The sequence below is a fragment of the Pinus tabuliformis genome, chromosome 6, assembly GCF_031772625.1.
Source record: "Pinus tabuliformis cultivar Carrire ecotype Pingquan chromosome 6, CPIR1, whole genome shotgun sequence".
Classification (NCBI taxonomy): domain Eukaryota; kingdom Viridiplantae; phylum Streptophyta; class Pinopsida; order Pinales; family Pinaceae; genus Pinus; species Pinus tabuliformis.
The window spans coordinates 1,464,026,589-1,464,043,112 of NC_142292.1; the positions used below are offsets into that span (position 1 = coordinate 1,464,026,589).

General features: G+C 35.9%; 1 pseudogene; it reads left to right on the forward strand.

Moving 5' to 3' along the window:
* The first annotated feature begins 1,969 nt into the window (after positions 1-1,969).
* LOC149264159 (zinc transporter 11 pseudogene) lies at positions 1,970-2,942 on the forward strand (annotated as a pseudogene).
* Positions 2,943-16,524: the final 13,582 nt, after the last annotated feature.

A 16,524-nucleotide genomic window follows, 5' to 3' on the forward strand; every position in this document is an offset into this window, starting at 1 on the left:
TGGGTTTTTCCTTTTTAAAATTGAAAAAGACAATAAAGAAATAATGATGACATGACATAAACAATATACACATTTGTAAAAAAATAAATATGGAAATGTCCTCTTTATAAAATTTAGTCCTCAATAATGTTCCCATATAAAAATAAAAATTCATATAATTGAAATGTATAATTTTAATAAGTTTTTTTAAATATATAATAAACTATATTTATATATCTATATTTATAGTAATAAAAAAATTAATAAAAAAAAGAAAACTTAAAATAAAAATGGTTTAATATTTTTTTTTAGCATTATTATTAATTTTTTAAATAAAAAATATATGATATGTATAAACAAAAAATAAATACTATTATATTAATATTTTTTTACATAAAAATTAAATAAATTCTCATATAAAAGAAGAAAATAAAATATATTAGTATAAAAAAAATCTAATTCCGATTGTGCACCTAAGAGGAGTGACTTTCATTAAATTATAAAGTGAAAACCGGAAGAGCCTCCATCTCCCTCCACGTGAAAGCACGTGGATATCTTATCTCTCGAGCTCCGCGATTAAAGCTGAAGGGACGTATCTTATCTCTCGAGCTCCCTGATTAAAGTTGAAGGGCAATACAGTTGTAATACACTTTAAGCGAAAGTGGCGTCGTTGAGAAAGTTTCGGGCAGCACCATTCTCGGGTGAAAATAATTTCGTAATCAATATAAACGTCCGTCAGTTTAAACAGAGATAAAAGGATGGGTCCACATATCCATGTCAGTCGGTTTATCGAACCTGCAATCGGGATAAATCATAAGGGTGGCCTCCCAAAGGCGATGCTCTCTAAATGATTTCCGATGATGGATTCGCTCACAGGTAGGTCACACCATGACATGGGATTAAAATTCGGAGTTTCTTTAACATTACACAATTTGTAGGCTTCCTCTGAACTAGGATTACTGTAACCATAGCCATTGGAGCCGTTTGCAATTGCCGTTTGAGAGTGTATCACCGCCGTTGTTACTCTGACGGGGGTAGTTTTGAACACATGATTTTGTAGGGTAGAAGGAGATTTTGATCTTGTTTTGAGATATTGCGCACTCGAATTGGTTTGAAAGTCATCCATAGACCATAACTTCTTGCTGAGATGAGTGTTCCAAGTGTTCGTCCTGCATCAGTGAACACCTGTGTGCATGCATGTATAATTTACATCACACTTCCTACTATATCAAGTTGAACCTGCAACATGGGGAATCAGTGGATTCTTATAAGTGAATAAATGTTCAGTGATCTTCCACGTACCGGTTACCAAGAAGGCGATGCAGGCGAATTAAAAGCTCGTCCTCATCAGGTGAAATGTTTCCGCGTTTAATGTCTGAAGGAAGATAGTTCAGCCAATGTAATCTGCAACTCTTTCCGGTTTGTTGAAGACCCGACCAGCAAAATCTTTAACATTAATTAGTCATTTACCACAAATAACTGAGATAGTGTTAAAATATTTTAATTATTAAAATTACAGAGTTAGTTAATTAAGTGTCTGAGGGGGTTGAGTGTTGGGGTGTTAAGTCAAGTTAAATTAAGTGATAAATACTTTTTAGCGTGTTGTTGCATGTCAATATATTTTAGGTAAGTTTGGAAAATGTTAAATACATTTTATCGAATTTATTGTAAAAATCAAGTTTTGTATAATCAATAAGAATCAAATTTTGTGTGATCAATAAAAAACCCTACATAATATATTTTGAGTAAATTTTATATTTTAGTTTCTCTGTATTTCTAACAAATTAATATAAGAACAAAATTACAAAAATAGATTAACAACTTTATGTGTGAGACAATAAAAATATATATATATATATATATATATATATATATATATATTTACGCCGTAAGGCGTTCCTCTGGGAAGAACTCCCTTCCAGTGCCACTCTGTACCTTTCTAGGCCATTGATTTCGTTGTTAGACGATGGAATTAATATTCACCGTTTGATTCGACGATTCATTATCCTTCCGGGCATCGCATCATTATCCCTCCGCGCATCGCATCTGGTATCACCGTTTGATTCGAAGTGTTCGATTCATTATCCCTCCGCGCATCGCATCTGGCATCTGGCCGCGCATCGCATCGCATCTGGCATCTGGTTCCAGCGCCAAATTTGCCCTGTTTTCAGATTAAGGTTAATGAATACCTCTAAGGCAATTGAACCTAAATTTTTTTGATACAGCGACCGAGGCTGATGCGTGGAGAGCTCTGTGGACGGTGTGTTTACACAAGATATTCGCTGCGGTTGCGATGGGCATAGCCCTCTTGCGCATAATTCCCAACAGGCCCTTCCTCTCCTGTGTAGGGTATGCCTTCGCCTTTGCCATTTCGAGCCCCATTGGAGTTGCAATTGGGATACTTATCGATGCCACTACACAGGGCCACGTAGCGGACTGGATTTATGCAATCTCCATGGGTTTTGCCTGCGGTGTTTTTGTTTATGTTGCTATTAACCATCTTCTTCAGAAAGGATTAATACACAACCCTAAAAACCCTGTTATCCCCTTTGACAAGCCATTTTACAAATATTTGGCTGTACTCACTGGAGCTGGATTGATTGCAGTGGTAATGATTTGGGACTAGTTCTAGAGTGGCGGTAATGGTTTGGGACTAGCTGCAAATTTTGCCAATATAAAGTTCAAATATCATGGGAGGGGAGAGGAGGGGACGGCTTGAGTTGATGATGAGAGCCCTACTGCTGCTATTTTTCCCTCTACCATCCCTGGAAATTGACGCTATGGTTGTAACTATGCCAGTGCTCTGCTCTATTGGTCATGGTTTTCTTCGGCCCTTCCTACTCAGAGATCAGGTTCATTTCTAGCTTATATCCTCTGTGTATCACTGTCTTATTTGTCTCTTTTTGGGTAAAGTAAATGCCTCTTAAATGGAAAAAGAATGGTTGTTTTTTTTTCTTTTGTCCCATGAGGTTTTTGGCCCACATGTATGCACGGTTCAATCACTAGACATATTTGTATATTGAGTTTTTTTATTTGTGTTTGGTAGCGTTAAGAATATTATGCGACTTATCTGGTTTTTTTTTATTACCTGCATGAAGGTTTGAAGGATCTATTTGTTGCAGAAAGGGGTTTCAATCGACTATTTTTTTCTTTGTTTCATTTTCGGTTGCTTTGCAGTTTTTCTTTAGGGTTTGTTTTACATTATGTTTGATGTCTAAGACTGTTTCTTATAGCTTTCTATATGTTGAAGTTCCACTCCTTTTTGGGCTGTATGCATTGTTTATGGTTTTCTTTACATTCTGTTTTATGTTTAAAACCGTTTCTGATAGTTTTTTATATGTTGAAGTTCCGCTCTTTGTGGGTTGCAAAGGATTTATCTTATGATCAGGTCAGTGTCCTAAAAGCCATTACAACATAATACGATGATGTAATAGAAACCGTTCACAAAAGTGATGCCAAGCCATATGTTCACCGCCTGCACAAAAGTTATCAATTAACTACTCAAAGAAGTCTTTCACTCCGGAGTTCTTATCTACTGGACTCCATCGACTTAGCTTAACTCCAACACCTGTTGCGTTCCAATAATTGGAAAATTTAGTGCCTTCCTATGATTTGACACATTCTTATGCCCTTTCTAGGGTTTTAGATGGATAGATGCTTGTTAATTTTTTAGTTTTAGCATTTAGACGGGGGTTTTCTGAGTATGCACTTACATTTTGTAGATGTGTACTCTATAAGTTTGTTACCATCGGATATGTTTAACTTTGTAGGGACATCGAGTGAGGTAAAATTTGAAATATTACCACAGGAAGCATCTTGAATGTTTCAAGGGAATTTGAAGTAGGCCCTTTTGTGATTTTTGGAGTGGCTCAACAAAGATCAGTGACGCATGGAATTCTTGTGAGGTCTTATGTGTTGGAAGCACATTGTTTTTCTTTTGGAAGTATGTGAAAATACAAAGGTTGGAGAGTAGTGTATGGTGTAATGCTCAAATTTCTAGTGTTATTCACTGTAGGAGCAGAGATAGCATTGTCTTTAGGATTTTCAATGTCTTTACTATTTTTAATTTGAAATGTGAGGTAATTTCTATAGTTGACAATACTTTTCAAAACTTGATGATTTGTATTTTAATTTAAGAGTTAATTGAATGCCTAGTATTTGGTTGTGTGAGAGGAATATAAAAGGGAGTAGGCCTAACTGAATGACTAGTATTTGGTTCGCCTGCACATAATCTATCTCAGTTGTATTGAGGATGGAAATTTTTGGCTCAATAGGATATTGGAGTCTAGTTTTGAGGGGGCTAAAATGGTTATGGATGATCTAGTTTCTAGTTTCTCGACTAGGGAAGTACTTGCTAAGTTAGAGTGGACGCCGCTCATATTTTCAGATTTTCCTAACATGAATAGTTTTGGACATTATGTTGTTACAATACGAGTTGGGATTTTTTTATGCTTGGTTAAAATAGATTCCATTTTCCACCATCTATCAACTCTTGCAACAATTTTTATAGGCTGAAAATATTACTCTACGGAGAACTTCCATTTATACAAAGAAATTGATAATGTGTCTATTTTAATCATTTTCTTTTGTAGTTTTGTGTACTAATTTTTTGGGGTACCAAAATGTTTCAGGTCAGGCGAACACAAATGGTTCCAAGGTTGTCTTGGCCCTTAAAGCGTTTTTCACCACATGCTTCATATATTTCACTTCCGATTATATTTTTATGAAATCAGAATGTTTTACAGAAATGTATTGCAATACAATTACAAAATGATAAAGGAATTTATGTAGTGCTTTTATGGTAGTTTAGTTTCATGATTGTTTAGAGCAACTGTTGTATGAGGTATTGCAGACTTAGTTTTTCACAATAAGATAACCTAATTGTATGAAATAATATGGGTTCATTGGGTACACTTCTATTCTTTCTTGTACATAGATGAAAGAAATTTAATTTTTTTTGAGAAAATAATAAAAAATAGAAAGGTACAATGAGAAATATATGGCATTCTTGTTCGCTGTTGAAGCTAGTAAAATCTAGATTGCTAATATTAAAACACATTTTATGGTAATAAATATTCTTTGACAGAGAACATTTATAGTGAGACCACATAGCTGACCTCATTTCAATTTTTTGACGATGTGTATATTATCCTAACTGATGTTTTGAATGGATGCGGGGATGCATCTCGAGGAGGTGCGGAGAGGCCCCCAAATTTCTCGTGAAGTCTCTCGAAACATTGGGGTCCTACGATAGGGGACCATACCATAAATATTAGAAGATATATGAAGTTACAAAATACCTAACATACGAGAAAAAATGATTTTCAATGCTAAATTAATCACATTCAATAAAATTGGCCAGACAAATTACTTTAGCATAATACACAAATTAGGGACCATCAGCGCTAAATCACCCACATTTAATACAATTGGTAAGTGCATAGTTTGGAAATTGGAAAAATATGTGAGTCATTGAGTTTGTTATTGTAAAATCATCAAAGTCCAAATCAAAATGAAATACAATGATATGCCATATAATTACGCCCTAAGGCATTCCTCTGGGAAGAACTCCCCTCCAGTGCCACTCTGTACCTTCCTGCGCCATTGATTTCGTTGTTAGACGATGGAATTAATATTCACCGTTTGATTTGAAGTGTTCGATTCATTATCCCTCGCCGCGCATCGCATCTGGCATCTGGCATCTGGCAAGCATGCACTGCACTCCGAATCCTCCTGTGCTCTCTCTTCATGAAGCAAAACCCTCCTGCGCTCTTTGTTCATTAAGCAAAACGAGAAACTTCGAGGATGTGGATATCATGCCCGGGGGATCCATGAGCATCGTGCGAGAAAGCCCTACTGGTGCCATTGTCAAATTCAAGGCCGGAAGTATCGAGCCGGCCCATCACCATACCTTTGGGCATGATCTTCTTGTTGTCAAATTCAAGGCCGGAAGTATCGAGCCGGCCCATCACCATACCTTTGGACATGATCTTCTTGTTGTGTCTGGGTGATCCCGTTTGATAAAGTCGGTTTTCACACGGGGTAAGTGGTATCTCAGAATAAACAGGAAGCAAGCAAGCGGCATAGCATTGGAAATATGGTAGAAGAAGATATGGCCAGGTCCAAACCCCCGCATATCCTCAAAACCTAGATTTGTCCACCGTTCTTATAAGTTTAGTAGGTTTATTCTAGCGTAAGGAGCCTCAAGGCACTCGAGATATTGACTACCCGCTGTTCGCTGGTTCAATTCCCAAACGAAATACAGACCCTCCGCTGCAGAATTTCCGAGGGTTTCAGCGACAAATTATCATGCAGGCGCCTTGTCAAAGGTGCAACTTTTTTACAGCTTGTTTGAGATCCAGTTTTGGGGTTCTGTTCTTTTGTTGTTGGGCTGAAATTGGGTTTACTCAGTGTTAGGTTATTCAGTTGTGTGGGCATATTCTCGGTTTTGTTAATTGAGTGATGCGAATTGAATATAAAACAATCTGGGTTGGGTCTACAGTTTCGAAAAATCAGAGTAGGCGTTTTTATTACTATTCAATTCAAGAAGAAATGACTAGATATTGAAAACCCTTCTTTTTAATTTATGGGCTCTGATTGATGTTTTGAGTGTCATGTTCTCTGATTTTGTCCCTTGTAGATCATGCAGAAATTCTTTTGCTATTTTTTCGTTTGACGGGCATTTTAAATAATTAGGCTTCCTCTTATGATGAGGGAGTATCAGCCACCCACAAGTTCAGTCATCATGTCGTTTTATCAGAAATCAAAATTTGGTACAAATTGACGAAATATGTAGCCTGGATCATGGTTTGCAGAGGAACCCAAATGACCGCACCCCACTGGCTGTGTTGTATGCTGAGCATCACTATACGCTACAGCGTGATGATCTGAAACTTGTAAGTGGTTGGGTCCGAAGACGTGGTGAGAATGTGTGTGCCTAAAATAAACATAGTATTATGTTTAAGCCCTCAGGGCAAAATCATAATCAAATGAAAAGAAAATAGCACTCATTCCTAGGAGGTCGGCGCTCTTAGTATTGCTCTAGGATGACTGTGCGTAGCCATGGAATTTCATCGTGATTCCTTTAAACAGTGAAACTTCTTTAGAACCACTATGTCTATTTAGATCTAGGTAACTAGTTCTTACCATATAAAGGCCACAAGAAGTCTGTTTTTTCCAATGAGTTGAATTGCCTCAATTGAAAATTCCTCCAAGAAGACGTGGAGGAGGTAATATGATCACAGCATGGTCCTCTACGACAGAATGGAAACTGAGTGGGGCCTATTCCTCTCTACAGATTGGGTCTCCAAATACAGGTTTACTTCTGGGTAATTATTGTGAAAGGGAAATGTCTAGTGGTTCTACGACTGTTGTCATGAATATCAGTGTAATATCTGTAGTAGCAGCGGCCATGCAATCATCGTTCATTGTAGGGAGTAAAAAAATAATATATGCAGTTTTCATTGTACTCGAGAGTTTTCAAGGTGACCACCTCTTTGAGGAGCAAATTGAAACATCTCCAATCGAAGTATTTGTAAAACATGGATGGAAACTCCCTCAAATCCTTGGAAGGGAAATCATATTGGGTCCTGATATAATAGATTGAGCACTTAAAAAAGATAAAATTCTCTTCAGTCTCTGCCTTCCATAAGGGTCAAAAGCTTACATACTCATTCCTCACAAGAAATGTGATGGACAGTCTTTGATTTCTCCTTTTGAGAACATGCCCTGACGTTGAGGATCATCGAGATGAACTATATGGCTAGCATGAATTTGAAGGATCTTCTCGAAGTGTGAAGTCAACATAGGACTAAGAAGCCTAAAATGGGCAACCTAAAAATTAGAATGGAGCTTTTTAGATATCATTCCTGATAATGACATCTTCGGGGGGTGATGAGAACGAGGAGGTTGAAGATGAGAGAATATGCAACCACATTTAGTTCCCCTGCCTCTTTCGAATGGATGTGAGATATTCCAATCGCGATTAATCAGAGTAGTTGCAATTAAGAGTACAAAGGGATTATCGTCATTGTTATAGATAACATTCAATCCAAAAATAAGAAAAGAGGGAGAAGATAGTAGACAATGTTTCTGAATATTATGTTCATTGGTCAATGGGAATTTCTAATTGCAATTGTCTATTCTTAAAGGGGAGGGGTGAAGGAAGGCATGGTTATGTCAGCTCACTGTTGAGGTCAGCTGGTGAACTTGTTCACGTCAATCAGGTAGAGATCAAACCTCTCGTTTTTTAGGATAGTGTTCCTCCATCATCTGGTCCACCAAATGAGGGAATTGCTTTTGAGACTTGAGTTGGTCTTCGAGAAACCACTTGCTAGTTCAATGGAGTTGTCCTTGTCTTCAAATCTAGTGTATTTATTGCATGTTGTTCTTGGTTCATTCTCCCTGACTTGTAGAATGGTGTCTTTATCGAAAGGTTGATACATCTAACTAATATCCCTAGAGAATTGAACTAGAGGCAAAAACTAGACAAGAGGAGAGGAATCTAGATTCTAGATGGTTGATTCTTAAATAATTAATCATTGATGTACAATGGATGCCATATTTATCTTGATTTATGTACAAATATGCATGTTTTCATATCTTCTACAACTAATTTTGCATTTTGGATGTTTTTTTAATATAAATGCAAATATATAATATATATACACACACACACAAGACGCTTCGCTTATGACGATTTTTGGAAAATAACACTTCCGATGCTTTGCTTCCAAAAAACAGACCCGCTTCATCCCTGCTTTGAGCAACATTGCTCAAGGGAAAACCATTAACCTGATGCACTTCCTTTGGCTAAGCTATTGCTATGACATGGGCATATTTTGGTCAAAATCACCCAGACTTTCACCTTGCCCAGTCTGCTTCCTGCCATTGGAGAAGTTGAGGCCTAGTGCATGGTTTGACATACATCCATTGTTCAACATCAAAATCTGCTAATGCAATTTAATATAATACATTTAAAAAATACATGATATATTGTAGACTAGGATGAGTATGTTAGGATTAGAAAGAAAATGTATCAGGTACCCATCATAACCAGATCCTCCTTTAGTTGAAATTGCACTTTACCCTAGTTGCCATGTCCCCTATAGAGTGAAAGAGCAGCCTCCTTGTCCATAATTTGAGGCACATTTGGTAATTTGATTTTAGTATTGCTGTTGCTGTTTCTTTCTGTGATTGCCCTATTCTGAAACTGTCAATCACACTTACTTCCACATGCTTGCTTGAACATTATTAGTAGTGTCTGGACTCGTGCCATCATCTCATACTTCAAGTCATTTTTATGTCATGTATAATCGCTTTTTAGGTGGTGAGCCTTAGGAAATTTAGAAATTCCTGATTATGATCATGTCTGGTGGGTAAATAATTGCAAATAATGACTATTTTGTGTCTTATGCGCTAATACCCTCATTCTGCCAACCAAAGTTTTCACGAAGTGCACTCTCAAAAGTTCTGCTTGTTTTTGCATAAGTTAGCAGATTGATTGCTTTGCTTGAGATAGTCACTGTTAAGATTGAGCCTATATTTCAGAAGTTAAAAATCAAATTAAGTTACAGTTTTTGTTCCCAATTTTGATGGGAGGCTTTTCACACGGCATATATTTATATCACTTATTTTCTTATGTCAACTCGTGATGGATAGTAGGTTGAATCTATGGATTGTCAAGTCTGTGGCTAGCTCTGGTTAGTGGAGCTTAAGATGCATGCCGTTTTACTGTAGACTGTTTAAAGCTTTGTAGTTATTTGATTTTTAAGGTGTACCTCTTTGCATCCAATGTACAATGTTGCAGGTTTTTAGTTTTGTTTAATTTGTTTGCTTTGCTTTGATGCAAGTAAATTGTAATTTATAGTTAGATCACTCATGACTTTAACAATTTTCCAAAAAAAACCAGTTCAAATTGAACATACTTAAATTTGTTACATCCAAAGTACTTGGAGCACTGACTTATCATATGTATGCAGCTTATGGAGGATTTTCTTTGTTAACCTAGGTTTTAATTTAGGATGTCTTGAAGCATGCAACATAAGTGGTTCTGAGCACTTCTATAATATTCATTTACAGTCAAAATGGCAAACAGAAGTTGGCAAGTGTTGCAAGAGTCAAATTCTTTTTATTATTTCTTTTGTGAGATTCTGGCATTGTATTGTTTTTATTTTTATCTAATAGCCATTTTATTCTAATTCATTGGTGCTCATTTTTCATGGGCCTTAGATGTTACCAAGAATATAGATGTCCTATTGTTGTTAATGAAGTCTTCATGCCTTCACAAAACTTTGTGCATTTACAGAACTTCCTGGTAATCCATATCCCAAAGCTCCCAGAATTGCCCTAATGGAGTATACATGGCAAACATCCAAAAGGAATCCCTTGAGCAAACAAATATAAAAGGATAAGTCAAAGTTTTCCAGGCTTGAGTAAGAGACAAGCCCAGAGTTCTCTAATTGCCAGACCGAGTACCACTCTGAGGAAAGCCAGAATTGCCAAAAAAACACCTTCAAAATCCAAAGTTGAGAATGCAAAATAGCCCACAGAAGCAGACTAACAAAAATCAAAAGGATGTGATACCCAAACTCCCATCTACAAGCCTAAACATAAATATATGATAGGTCACTAGGTTAGATTTAGGAATATACAATATTAAATAATTGTTTTTCTGGCTGATGTGTTCTAACTTTTTCTCCATGATAATGCAGAACAAATTATAAGGAACCACGAGGTTCCTATAATGTGGTCACCAAATAGAATTGCAGGTTTTAACTTTTATGGCACTGCTGGAGTTTGCACAACAATAAAGAGAGAGAGATTTGTTTTCATGTGGCATACCAGATTCTGACAGTGTACTAAATCCCCATGGATATGTACTACCTTTCAATGAAGGTTATATAAAGGCAATATCTTTGAGTGTACCAGATGCCCCTATGTACTTTCCAGAAGCTTTCAGTTTTCATACGTACCCAACACATACATTGAAGCAGGGAATTATTAGTCAAAGGAATTGGGACTACATGGTGCCACTAGGAAGCAGTCTTCAGAATGTACCTTTTAAACTGCAACCTCAAGGGAATGCCCCAGAACTGCAACTACCTTTCAAACTACATCCTCAAGGCAATGCCCAAGAACTTCAACTCCAAGATTTTCACTACTTCGTTGTGATTGATTTTGACGCAAATTGTGACGTGGGTAAACGTCTTAGTCCACAAGAGATAGTGTTTTTTTATTTATCTCATATCTGGTTCTTATTTGTGGCGATTTCCTTTCCATTTATGCAGATTATGAACAATGGAAAAGAGGGGTCGCGCCCTCCATTTCCATCCACTTCTTTTCATGATCATTCCAATATGGAGAAAAAAGAATGTTTTGATAATTGCGAGATCCATTACCGTTTCGTCTCAAAAGATCTTCAGACATTCTCAATGTAAGAGAATACTTATCATTATACTTGAAGAAGTGTATTAAATGACAACTGACTCAGGACCGACGAGGATATGACAAAGATGAAATTTAGGTGCTAAAAGGGAACTACTGGAGATGAAATATAAGTGTTGTATATAATATGCTAAAAGGGAACTACCTTTGTTAAATCACTTTCATTATATAGAATATATGTTTATCCAACTCGATTTGCAGTTTTATAAATCATTAACATTTAAAATTTCATCCTTTTGTGCTTATTGCTTCAAATCCTGATTTTAGATTGGAATTCATCCATGGTTCTCAGCTAAGACCAATCAAATTATCAAGGAAATTAATCCTGTAATCTTACTATAATAGAGATCAAATTTTGTTACTTTTACGAGGTGCCCTAAAGATTTGTTGGAAATGCTGGTCATAATAGGGCTCGCATAGTGTTGGTATTCTAGCCTTTTGAATTCTTATTGTACATCGTAGATGTATTTCATGTCAAATATAATAAATCTCAGAAGCCACTAACTACTGCCAGACATTCATTTTGAAGTAATAATGTTACTGTTATGAAATATCTTCTTAAAGTTGCTCCAGAATTTTGTGTCATGCGTACTTTTTGCAATAAATAGTTGGGAAATCCCATGAAGATGAGACAACTCAGGTAGTAAGATGTGTGCTTGGAAACAAAAGAAATAAATTTAAAACATGGTTGGGAGAGCTCAAGAAACTATGTTTTCACAAATAGGTTAATACCCATACTATAAAAGGAGACTGAAATTAAATGCAGGGTGCACACCGAATAGTAAATGATAGTATCATGTTTAGATCATCTTCTGTATTTTTGCATTTTTTGAACAGATTCAAATGGACATGAAGTTTGTCGGGGTAAAGATCCAAAAAAAGTGGCCCAAAATCTAGTGATAAGGAGCGGAAGCAATGCAGGTAATTTCCATTGCAACTTGATTCCATATTTTTACAAGTTCTTAACATAAATGGTAATTTTTTATTAAATGGATGTTCACAAGTCAACATCTCTTTCTACCTGTTGTGGAGCGTCTTTAACTTTAATTGACCTGTTATTATAGTTAGAAGGTTATTTGTCAAATTTCATATCATAGCTATTTAAGTCTTGTCACAACCTATTGCTTATTTCCCATTTCATATCTATGATATCTTTGTCTTATTGCCACCTTATTATATGTAATGGTTTTTTCTTCAACGAAAATGGGCACAAAGGTTCTTTAGCCAAAATTTAAGTTTCTTTCACACGCCACACCCTCATTATTTGAGTATCCTCATCCTACAACACCTCCAAAAACAACTTCTACAGTAAAAATGCCAACGGTTGTTTGGTATCTTTTAGCAAAGGCTAAAGTGAGAACAAAGGAAGAAACAAATCAGAAAATTGCTATGGATGAGGGAAAGATTTTTGGTGAAGAAGGACCAATGAAAGGCCCAAAATCTAGTGATAAGGAGGGGGAAGCAATGCAGGTAATTTCCACCTACAACTTGATTCCGTACTTTTACAAGTTCTTAACGTAAATAGGATATTTTTATTAAATGGAAGTTCATAAGTCAACATCTATTTCTAGATTATGTAGAGCTCCTTTTCCATTCATTGAACTGTTATTATAGTTAGAAGTTTATTTGTCAAATTTAATATCATAGCTATTTTAGTCTTGTCGCCAATTATTGGTTATTTCCCATTCCATATCTATCATATCTTTGTCTTATTGTCACCTTATTATATGTAATGGTTTTTTCTTCAGCGAAAATGGGCACAAAGGTTCTGTATAGAATATTATAGTTGAGATCTAGGAATGGAGTGTATCACACCATTGTTGTTCATGGTCATGGTTGTATTCAGAAAATTAGGGTCAATTTAACATTGTTATTTGAAGTTTATTTCTCCTTCATTTTATGATCTTGGCCTTCTTCTCAATTTTTCCATCTACATAACCCACTCTTCCTCTATGCTTATTCAGGTTAATTTAATTTTTGCAAGTGGATATTGCATCTTCAGTAGCCATTTTGTGAAATTATCTCAAATGTACCTTCAACATTATTATTTGTTTCCTCATAGCGTGATCAAAAGCCTATTTTCCAGGCCTTTATATTGTTATTTTTCGTGGTAATAAATGTTGACTAAATGATCTTGAACATTGTAAATATATCATTTTGAAACATTATAATGTTGTGCAAAGATTGCATTGATTTTACATGACACTTCAAGCTACTAGTTCATTTTCTATTGGCTTGCCTTACGGCGTTTTCTTTGCAACATCAGGTGCAAATGCTAGTTTACTATAACACACCTTATAAATTATATATAACGCTGGTAGTTCATTAACGTGGAAGGCGTTCAACGATACAGCGCGTTAAAAAAGAGGTCTTTGATACATCGCTTTAAAAAAAGTCAACAAAATAAAAACTACTAAGTGAAAATTCATGTGGTGCTATTGATGTTGATTTAGCTTGTTTATGAGAGGGTGTTTTTAAATGGCCTTTTAGTATAAAAAAATTTATTTTACTAGAGTTTCATAAAAGTATTTTTTGCGTTTTTTTTTATTTTTCTATAAAAAGATTTTTTATATAAAAATAAATAAACTACCTTAAATGTATTGAAAGCGGTTGTTTTGAAAATGTTTATAAAAGAAGATATTTAGGGTTTTTGGAAGAGAATTTTTTGGAGAAAAATGGTTTTTTTTAATTTCTAGTTCTAGTTTCCACTATTTACATTGTTTACAGAGAAGGATTATGATGTGTGGGCCATTAAGATGATGACCATGTTGCAAGCTCATGATGTCTAGGATTATGTCCAGTTTAGGTTTTAAGAACTTAATAATGAAGCAAAAGAACTAGCTCTCACTAATACAGAGAGGGAACAATGGAAGAAAGACAAGAAGAAGAATCCACAAGCGTTGCAGTTTATCTAGCAAAAAGTGGATCGAGCAGTGTTCTGGAAGATTATGATCACTTCTTTAGCAAAATAAGCATGGGATACTTTGACGACAAACTATAAAGGTATGGCCAAAGTCAATATTGTTAAGTTGCAGAATACTAGGAGAGATTTTGAAATTCTACAAATGAAGGAACCAGAGGATATTGATTCTTTTATGAATCAGGTCATAACTGTCGTAAATCAGTTAAAATTTTATGGTGAAGAAATTAAAGATCAAATAGTGGTTGAGAAGGTCCTCATATCTTTGCCTACCAAATTTGATGTTGTGGTAGCAGCTATAGAAGAAGCCAAGGATTTGGCATCATTAACAGTTGATGAGTTGATGGGATCACTTCTATCGCATGTGGCATGGATAGACAGAAATACAGATTCCTCTTTAGAGACTGCCTTCAAAAGTCAGATTTCTATTTCAAGAGACAAAAGTTGAGGTAGAAGTAGATTGAGAGGCAGATGACAAGGTGGAAGATATGGTGGTCAGAGAGATGGCCGAAAAGAGCATGAACATGAAAGTGGAAGCAACTATAGAAACTTTGGCAATAATCAAAGGTGAGATGTTATTATTGCAATAAATTTGGTCACTATGCTTGTGATTGCAGGAAGAATATGGTTGATCAAGTGAACCAAAGAGCTAATGTCACTATAGAGGGTACTAACACCATGTTCCTAGCTTGCCATACCATGCATGAACCTTCTGATAGTGTGTGGCTATTAGACAACCGTTGCAGTAACCACATGACAAGCAACAAGAATTTGGTTGCAAATTTGGATCAATCTGTGAAAGCAGAGGTAAAGTTGGCGACTAACATGACTATGCATGTAGATGGCATAGGAGTGGTCAACATTCTGACCAAGCAGGGGGAGCTAAAGACAATCTCATAGGTATATTATGTTCCTAGTCTCAAACATAATTTAATAAGTGTTGGTCAATTGACAATGAAATGATACAAAGTTATCTTTCAAGGACAAGAGTGTGTTATATATGACAAGCCCCCAAGCAAGCAACAGATAGCAAAGGTGAAGATGATGAGGAACAAACTCTTTCCTCTAATTATGAGTTACAGTGATCAGGTCAGTTCTTTTATAGCTGCATGTTCTAATGATTATTGGTTATGGAACTTTCAATTTGGACACTTGCACTTTTCTAGTTTAAGATTGTTGTAGCAGAAATAGATGGTCAGAGGGTGACCTCCCATCAAAGAACCTGCTATTACTTGTGAGTGTTGCATCTTGGGAAAGCAACATCATGAAAGTTTTCTGAAGGGAGTTGCATACCGAGCAAAACAACCTCTTGAGCTATTGCATACAAACTTGTGTAGACCTATAAGGGTGCAGTCGATTGGTGGAAGTAGTTACTTCCTCACTTTCATTGATGAGTATAGCTAAAAGACCTAGGTTTACTTCTTGAAGCAGAAGTCTCAAACTTTTTCAAGGTTTAAAGAGTTCAAAGCCTTAGAAGAGAACCAAAGTGATCAAAAAATCAAGGTAGTGAGGTTAGACCATGGTGGAAAATATGATTCAAAGTCATTCCATGATTACTGCAAACAACATGGAATCATAAGACAGTTTACAACTAGATACACACTGCAAAAGAATGGTGTAGCAGAGAAAAAGAATAGAACCATTATGAATATGGCAAGAAGCATGTTGAAAAGAAGAAACATGTCTAATGAGTATTGGGCACAAGCAGTTGCATGTGCTATTTATGTGATCAATAGATCTCCTACAAAGAGTGTGATGAACATAGTACCAGAACAATAATGGTCAGGTATATATTGCAGCGTATCTCATCTAAGAGTGTTTGGATGTGTAGCTTATGCACATGTGCCTAAGGAGAGAAGAGGAAAATTGGATGATAATAGTGAAAAATGCATATTTACTAGTTATAGTGAGCAATCAAAAACTTACAAATTGTTTAACCCTGTTACAAAGAAGACCATAATTAGCAGAGATGTTGTGTTCAAAGAACAAGAGTCATGGAATGGAACTATGGATAAAACAGTTGGTGCACAAGTGCCACTGACGGAAGAAGATGATGTAGCAAAAAAGGAGGTGCAAGAATCACAGATGAAGACACCAAACATAAAAACACCAAGGACTCCAAGATTTTCTCAGCAACATGGATCTTGTTTGTGAGATATTTTTCGGCGAAAATCACATGG